This window comes from Capricornis sumatraensis, chromosome 5 (assembly GCF_032405125.1).
Source record: "Capricornis sumatraensis isolate serow.1 chromosome 5, serow.2, whole genome shotgun sequence".
Classification (NCBI taxonomy): domain Eukaryota; kingdom Metazoa; phylum Chordata; class Mammalia; order Artiodactyla; family Bovidae; genus Capricornis; species Capricornis sumatraensis.
Window position 1 is genome coordinate 41,737,318 of NC_091073.1, and position 9,236 is coordinate 41,746,553.

The window sequence follows — 9,236 nt, forward strand, 5'->3', positions numbered from 1 at the left end:
GCCAGTTTATTCAGCCAATTCACTGACAAAGGTAGATTTTAGTTGAAGAACATATTTAGGGAATTTCTTCTATCATGTATTTACCTATCTGATATTTTCCTTATTCATTATTATTGCACTTCCCACCTAAAACCTATTCAGTACAAAACTTCTGTACTCTATTTTATTATACTTTCTTTATGGAAGTTTTATTAATTGTATTTAAAACAGTGTGAGAAGCTATCACTCTGAAAGGGAAAAATACCAGTTATTTCATCCTTCTCCTTCAGACAAAACTAGAATGAGTCTTTAATGTAGACTACTAATACAAAGCTAATTTGGTAGTCTAAACTGCACTGAACATCAATCAAATCACATAATTAATTTTACAGAAGACATTGGGCTTAGAATTATAAACCTATGTCTATTTTTAATTTTTCTTACTGAAATTTGACTTCTGATTACATTATTAAAAGCCTTGAATTACACTATAAAAATTAAGGCATTTACACTTTATAATTATTCTATAAAAATTAATTTGATAAAAATTAACTTCCAAATAATTGTCATTATGCAATGAGATGAGATCAAATCATTTATAAACTACTACTTTGCCAGCAAGTGATATCTCTTAGACATTATCAAGAAAAAAAATTAAAACAAGCTCACTTTCTTAGAACTCAAGTATTTTAACCCTCCCCATTCTCACTCTAGTACACTCAGAACTGAATTTTATAAGGTGTCATTCTTTGGAAACCACAGTAATTTTATGCTAACACTATATTTATTTCCTTGTCAGTGTCAGAAACTTACCTTGAACATTTTTGTGTATGAGTCAGTATTCATAGCAGTGACAGTTGAAGTCAAAGTTTTCTTTCACATTTCCTCTTTTTATTTATGGTCCAATATATTTTGCCACCAAATACATTTACAGCTTCCTGTGATAAGTCAGCAAATGAAAGCTATGGACCTATCATATAAGGCACTATGCTAAAGCTCACAGAAGGCAAAGAGCTACAATGCAGCACAATTCACAAACCAACTACCGACCTGGGACTTTTGTGTTTAGTTAGAGCAAAAGTAACAAAATAAGCCAACGCATTTGAGGTGATGAATGAATAAAAAAGACAAAAAAATGTGTTTCTATAATTATTTAAAGTATCTTTTAAAAAATTGAATTATAGTTGACTGACAGTGTTGCATTAGTTTCTGTGTATACAGCAAAGGGATTCAGTTATACATATATATATATATATATATATATATAACTTTTCATATTATTTTCCAATATGGTTTATTATAGGATATTGAGCATAGTTTCCTATGCTATACAGTGAGGACCTATTGTTTATCTAGTTTATTTATAGTAGTTTGTATCTGCTAATTCAAAACTTCTTATTTATCCCCCTCCACTCATAATTTCTTTTCTATGTCTGTGAGTCTGTTTCTGTTTCATAAATAAGTTTTACTATACATATAAATGATACCATATGGTATGTGTCTTTCTCTTTCTGATTTATTTCATTTATTACAGTAAAGTATGTATTTTTATATGTATTATATCAATTGGTTGTCATTGAATCTATACAAGGTAGAATATAGGAACATAGATCAGAAATATACCTTTCTCTCTTTACAGACCCATTACTGTTTCAGTTCAATACAGGAGTGCCTCTGCACTTTCTTGGTTCAGGGAGAAATATTGAACAGATTTCTCTAGTATTACTTGAATGGGGAAGTTGACAATAGGCTTTTCTTTCCATCTACTTAGGGGTCCTGGGTCTACTTTCAAATTTTCAAGTGCCTATGACTATATTGAAGTGATAGAAGTATTATCTGTAAGAGACTAAATCTTGTGAGGACTAAGCAAAATCTTGGAAAATGTAGCAGGCAACACCTATCAACTTTGCTAAGACTGTTTTCTAGAAAAAAATGATTTTATTTGTTGTTCAGGCACCAAGTCATGTCCAACTCTTTGTGGCCCCCTGGACTGCAGCATTCCAGGCTTTCCTGTCCCCCACCATTTCCTGGAGTTTGCCCAGGTCCATGTCCATTGGGTCAGTGATGCCATCAATCCATCTCATCCTCTGTTGCCCTCTTCTCCTTCTGCCTTCAATCTTTCCCAGCATCAAGGTCTTTTTCAGTGAATCAGCTGTTCACAACAAGTGGCCAGCGTACTGGAGCTTCAGCTTCAGTCTCAGTCCCTCCGGCGAATATTCAGGGTTGACTTCATTTAGGAATGACTGGTTTGATCCCCTTGCTGTCCAAGGGGCTCTCAAAAGTCTTTTTCAGCACCACAATTCGAAAGCATCAATTCTTTGGCACTCTGTCTTCTTTATGGTCCAACTCTCACAACTGTGCGTGACTACTATAAACATTATAGCCTGACTATACTGACCTTTGTTGACAAAATGATGTCTTTGCGTTTTAGCACACGGTCTATGTTAATGCTTTCCTGCCAAGAAGCAATGGCACCCCACTCCAGTACTCTTGCCTGGAAAATCCCATGGACGGAGGAGCCTGGAAGGCTGCAGTCCATGGGGTCGCTGAGGGTCGGACATGACTGAGCGACTTCACTTTCACTTTTCACTTTCATGCATTGGAGAAGGAAATGGCAACCCACTCCAGTGGTCTTGCCTGGAGAATCCCAGGGACGGGGGAGCCTGGTGGGCTGCCGTCTATGGCGTCACACAGAGTTGGACTCGACTGAAGTGACTTAGCAGCAGCAGCCAAGAAGCAATTATTTTCTAATTTCATGGTGGCAGTCACCATCCGCAGTGATTTTAGAGCCCAAGAAGAGGAAATCTGTCACTGCTTCCACCTTTTCCCCATGAAGTGATGGGACAAGATGCCATGATTTTACTGTTTTTTTTTAATATTGAATTTTAACCCAGCTTTTTCACTCTTCTCCTTCACCCTTATCAAGAGGTTCTCTAGTTCCTCTTCACTTTCTGCCATTAGAGTGATATCATCTGTACATCCGATAAGTTAAAATGCTGATTTTCCTTTAATATCTAAATTCAGAGATTATTTTGTGTGTGTTGTGCTTTTTAAAAGACACAGTCGTTACAAAATACTTAACAAATACCAGAGAATGATAAGTATTCAATGATACAATGATAAATGTTATAATTGTTAGATGGTTTATGCCTCTTTCAAATGGGAAAATTGGTAGAAAAGCAGATATGCTCTATTTCATTCCTCCAGTAATCCTGGCAATTCTGAAATGCCCTTGTCACAAGGGCATGGCTTCCTTGGTAAGCATGGATGTCTATCACATACTGAGGGAACACTGAAGCGATAATGTTACCTGGTCCAAACTCATTCCCACCACAGGACAGTCCAGTGAATTGGGAGATGCTTTGTCAGGGCAAGGAATAATGAATTTATTCCAAAAGTCAGCAGACCCAGAAAAATGCAGACAAATGTCCTAGAGAACCATCTTACCTGATTTAGAATTCAGGCTTGTTTTACACTAAAAGCTGAGGGACTGGACTGTGGTTGGTTGTTGCAAATTTATTGTTGTCAGAATTCTTTGTTCTTGCATCTGCCCACATAGGTTAAGTCATGATGTTTCAGTAAACCTCCAATAAGACAAATGTGATTCTTCATTCTGCAACATTTTAACTCTATTTGTATTAAAGAGTGTTATATCTATAAAGGTCAGAGTTCTGAGAATGGGTTGTCCTATCTATTTCAGATTATAGGCAACATTATTTTGCAGAAAGTACATAGCCAGCATGACTAAGCACAGGCAGCACAGCACAAAGGCTAAAGTAAAAGAAACAGATCCAACCTGGGAGTCAGATTTATTTTTCACTATTACACTAACAGTGGTTGAGAACCGCAGTTCTAGATACATGGTATCTTGAAGTCAAGAACACTGTTTTAATTATTTTGAATCTTCATAAGTGTGGATAATTTTTTATGTAAAACAGATGGCTCAAAATTTTTTGTGGACCTAAACCGAAGTTTAAATAAAATTTTTCACCTCAAACTTGCAAATTTTCCATTTTAAATATCTGCTAGAAGTGTACTTTATGACTATTAATTTTCCAGTCTTTTGTCTCAGTTAATTGATTACCCTGTGATTAAACTGTCATCTGTATTTAATCATTTTTTTTATGTAAAACAAACTGTTAGGTTAGTATTTACATAATTTTATGGGTTCATGAGTTGGTAGTTCCATAATATCTATTACTGTAATTTATATTTACCTTTTAATATATTGAAAAAAAATATTGGTGACTTAGGTTTACTATGCAGTGACCAAATGATATATATTGGACTATATTACATAATATATGTGTTTCATTAAAATACATATGATTTCAGTATTTTGTGGGCCAGAACATGAATTATATTTTCAATATCACCTCATAAATTTATAAACAAGAGCATAGTATATACCCAGATGCTCTCTTTTTCAGAATGTAGAAATTCACTAACAATACACTTCTTTTAGTATATATATATTTAAAATTTTGACAATGCAGTGATCCTCAAAGTACGTTGAGGATAATTAATTAATAATGTGCATATTCTGTAGTTTAACAAAATTAAGGCCCTTTTAGAACACATTTTTGGGAAAATACATATATGATTATGGATAAAACTCATTCTCTAAAATGAATTCTACATATTCATGATCAAAATTTGAAATATTCAGATTCAATATTAATAAAAGAATAGCATCTCTGCCAAGGAACTATAATGTAGCTCAACCAAGTATTTTTTATATTTATATTTAATTTTCCTATTTCTTCCCTGGTAGCTCAGTTGGTAAAGAATCTGCCTGCAATGCAGGAGACCCAGGTTCGATTCCTGGGTTGGGAAGATCCCCTGGAGAAGGAAACGGCAACCCACTCCAGTATTCTTGCCTGGAGAATCCCATGGACAGAGGAGCCTGGCGGGCTACAGTCCATGGGGTCGCAAGAGTCAGGCACGACTTAGCAACTAAACCAACCAACCACCCAGCCATTGATATAATACATGCATGCATGTGTCTTAGTTGCTCAGTCATGTCTGACTCTTTGCGACTCCATTGACTGTAGCTCTCTGGGCTTCTCTGTGCATGGAATTCTCCAGCCAAGAATGCTGGAGTGGGTTGACATTCCCTTTTCTGGGGCATCTTCCTGACCCACAGATCAAAACCAGGTCTCCCACGTTGCAGGCAGATTCTTTACTGTCTGAGCCACCATGGTATGTTTATATTTAAAGCATATGTATGTTCATATATGTATATATTTCTTTAACTCTTTTTGAAAGCAAAGAATAGTGAAATAAGTATTAATATTTTAAGAAAAAAATTTCTTTCAAATGTTGAAAAATTGATGCCAGATTGCCTATTAGAAATATTACCAACTTAAAATATATTGAGCAATGTATTAAAATACCTATTTCTTCATGTTCTCTTCCAATAATAATAGTATAGATTTTTTAAATCATTGCTGATAGTTCCCTGGTATTCTAATGGTTAGGATTTTGGACTTTCACTGCCATGGCCTAGGTTCAATCCCTGGCTGGGAACTGAAATCCTGCAAGCAGAGTGGTGCAGCAAATAAATAAATAAATAAGTAAAAACAAACAAACCAAAAACCACATTGCTGATTTGGTAGATAGAGGACACCTTCAATAGTTTGTTAGTTTACAATGACTTCATTACTAGTGCATATTATTGTCTTTTATCTATTTATGGTTATTTTTCTCTTTCTCTTTGTGACTTCTCTCTTTGAATGTATATTAAATGATATACATCTAAAGGCCCAACATCCTGTCCACCTTTAGAGTAAACCAAGGACACAAGCCCTGGAACACAGAGTGTTCAACCTAGTGCAGCAGTAATTGCCTTACACAGTAGTAGGTAAACCTAAGAGTGTTGACGTGTCTCCTGCACCAGGATAATAATATAATTTTGGCAATGCACTTGAAACTCACAGTAACTCTGGCAGGTTGCCACACCTGTAGCATTATATACAGGCATGCCTTCAGTCATGCCTGTGCAAGGAACTCAGGAGGCATTAGGGAGTTTCTTTCACCCTTTGAGAATTTTTATCCTAGTTCTGTTATGAATCAAAGTGAAGAAAATTCCAACTCAGTTGTCATTCTTGTCCATATTCAAACTTGAATCAGTTCTTTGTAGGCTGGCCTACCCATCGCTTTTCAGGAACAGAACTTATTTTCTATGAGAAATTATCCCCCTGCTATATTCTACTTAGCTTAGGTGAGCTGATCCCATATAAAATGAATTGTGTGACCAAAGCTGATCAATCACAGAACTTATCTCTGACTTCCTGATTGGTCCAGAATGAGGACATGTCCCAGTAAGAGCAAATTTGAGTTTATCTTAAATTCTGCTGGAGGGAAGCCTTTCTCTTTTGGGGTAGCTGAAAAAGTAGGATGTAACCCTGAAACTGCTCAGGGTCTCCTTGCCATCAGAGGAAAAAGGGCTTATGTGAAGCTGAAGCCAACAGCTAGAACAAAACTCAGCTGGGGAAAGTTCAGATGCCGTAGCTTAAACAGTTGAATCTAGCTTTACATACGTTTTCTAGCTAAATGAACAGATATACACTGTTTTCTTTTCAAGCCAATTGTTTTGGGCTTTTAATATCAATACTGAAAGATTCTTGACTGATACAAATTCGTGTTATTTGTCCCTTTTTCTCTTAGAGTATACTTTTTTGTTGATTGGTAGAAATCTCTTTACTTTTAATCATGTTTATGGTGCTTTTTGACAGAGTTTTGATGATCTTACTTTCTTACATTTTTACTCAGTTAAGTTTAACCTTTACTTTCTTCCTGGCATGACTGCATGTTTATAAAATCATAATACACCTACTTATTTCACCTATTTTTTTAAATTTTAATTCTCACCTGCAATATACATTGAATTCCCATATTTTTGCTGGTCTATCTTTGTTTCGTTGTTTTCCTTATCTTTTAAAATAGTACCATACTCGTTTTGATCACATTATCTTTCAACATGTCTTAAACATTTTGTCCCTCAATAATTTTTCATACTGTTCTTATGGTGTCTGAATAAAATGTAAGAATTGTTTTACCACGGTCCTTATATTAATATTTGTATTTTGATTTTAATTGTATTAACTATACAAATTAATTGAGAGTAATTTCCATTTTTATAACATTAAACTTTTCTACTTGAGTATAGCATTTCTCAGGTGTTATTTAAATTTATTCAGTTATATTTTGTAGTATTTCCCAAAGAGACATATTTTCTTTTAAGTTTTCCCCAAGGAACTTTATAGTGTTTAATCTTATAAATTAATTTTTTCCTTTAAATATCTTACAATGTATTGTGAATATATTAGAAAACTATGGGTTCTGGCATTTCTTTTTATAAGGTATATTAATAATCTCATATTAGTCTTAATAGTTAACCAAATTGTTTGGGATAAATTGATAGTGACTTGTACATGTGTAAGCCTTAATGATTTGCCTCAACTTTCAGTATCAGTTCAGTTCAGTTCAGTTCAGTCACTCAGTCGTGTTCGACTCTTTGCAACCCCATGAATCACAGCACGCCAGGCCTCCCTGTCCATCACCAACTTCCGGAGTTCACTCAGACTCACGTCCATCAAGTCAGTGATGCCATCCAGCCATCTCATCCTCTGTAGTCCCCTTCTCCTCCTGCCCCCAATCCCTCCCAGCATCAAAGTCTTTTCCAATGAGTCAACTCTTCGCATGAGGTGGACAAAGTACTAGAGTTTCAGCTTCAGCATTATTCCTTCCAAAGAAATCCCAGGGTTGATCTCCTTCAGAATGTACTGATTGGATCTCCTTGCAGTCCAAGGGACTCTCAAGAGTCTTCTCCAACACCACAGTTCAAAAGCATCAATTCTTCGGCGCTCAGCTTTCTTCACAGTCCAACTCTCACATCCATACATGACTACTGGAAAAACCATAGCCTTGACTAGATGGACCTTAGTCAGCAAAATAATGTCTCTGCTTTTGAATATGCTATCTAGGTTGGTCATAACTTTTCTTCCAAAGAGAAAGTGTCTTTTAATTTCATGGCTGCAATCACCATCTGCACTGATTTTGGAGCCCCCCAAAATAAAGTCTGACACTGTTTCCACTGTTTCTCCATCTATTTCCCATGGAGTGAAGGGACCAGTTGCCATGATCTTCATTTTCTGAATGTTGAGCTTTAAGCCAACTTTTTCACTCTCCTCTTTCACTTTCATCAAGAGGCTTTTTAGTTCCTCTTCACTGTATGCCATAAGGGTGGTGTCATCTGTATATCTGAGGTTATTGATATTTTTCCCGGAAATCTTGATTCCAGTTTGTGTTTCGTCCAGTCCAGTGTTTCTCATGATGCACTCTGTATAGAAGTTAAATGAGCAGGGTGACAATATACAGCCTTGATGTACTCCTTTTCCTATTTGGAACCAGTCTGTTGTTCCATGTCCAGCTCTAACTGTTGCTTCCTGGCCTGAATACAGATTTCTCAAGAGGCAGATTAGGTGGTCTGGTATTCCCATCTCTTTCAGAATTTTCCACAGTTTATTGTGATCCACACAGTCAATGGCTTTGGCATAGTCAATAAAGCAGAAATAGATGTTTTTCTGGAACTCTCTTGATTTTTCCATGATCCAGCAGATGTTGGCAATTGATCTCTGGTTCCTCTGCCTTTTCTAAAACCAGCTTGAACATCAGGAAGTTCACAGTTCACATATTGCTGAAGCCTAGCTTGGAGAATTTTGAGCATTACTTTACTAGCATGTGAGATGAGTGCAATTGTGTGGTAGTTTGAGCATTCTTTGGCATTGCCTTTCTTTGGGATTGGAATAAAAACTGACCTTTTCCAGTCCTGTGGCCACTATAGATAACTTTTTTCCCTTGGTGAATTGGCTAATATTTCTGATAAGATGTTATGTATTGCTGGTAATTAATATACTTGTTTTACTTCTGAAATTAATGGAAGTACTTCAAGACTCTCCGATATGTTGTGATGACTATAGGTGTATATGTACACATATGATTTATATATTGTTAAAAGTTAAATCGATACATATTGTAATTTTAAAAGTTTATATGAACAAACATTAATTCCAGTTAGGCAATGCCAACGAGAAAGTGGTTAGGAATATTCCAGTGACAAGAGCTAGGAGCAAGGTGTTTATAGGGAAGACATGAAAGCAAAGCAAAGAAATTAGTTCATTGGCTGTAGCTTAAGCAGTTGGATTATTTGGGAAGGCCTAATTCGGTGTTTGCTCTTCCTAACCTTGAGGCAT

The 9,236-nt window shown here is 35.9% G+C and overlaps 1 non-coding gene across 1 annotated transcript; it reads left to right on the top strand.

Annotated features, from left to right (window-relative positions):
• The first annotated feature begins 4,743 nt into the window (after positions 1-4,743).
• On the top strand, positions 4,744-4,815 carry TRNAC-GCA (transfer RNA cysteine (anticodon GCA)). Its single transcript has one exon. It is a non-coding gene; the product is annotated as a tRNA-Cys (tRNA).
• The last annotated feature ends 4,421 nt before the right edge of the window (positions 4,816-9,236 follow it).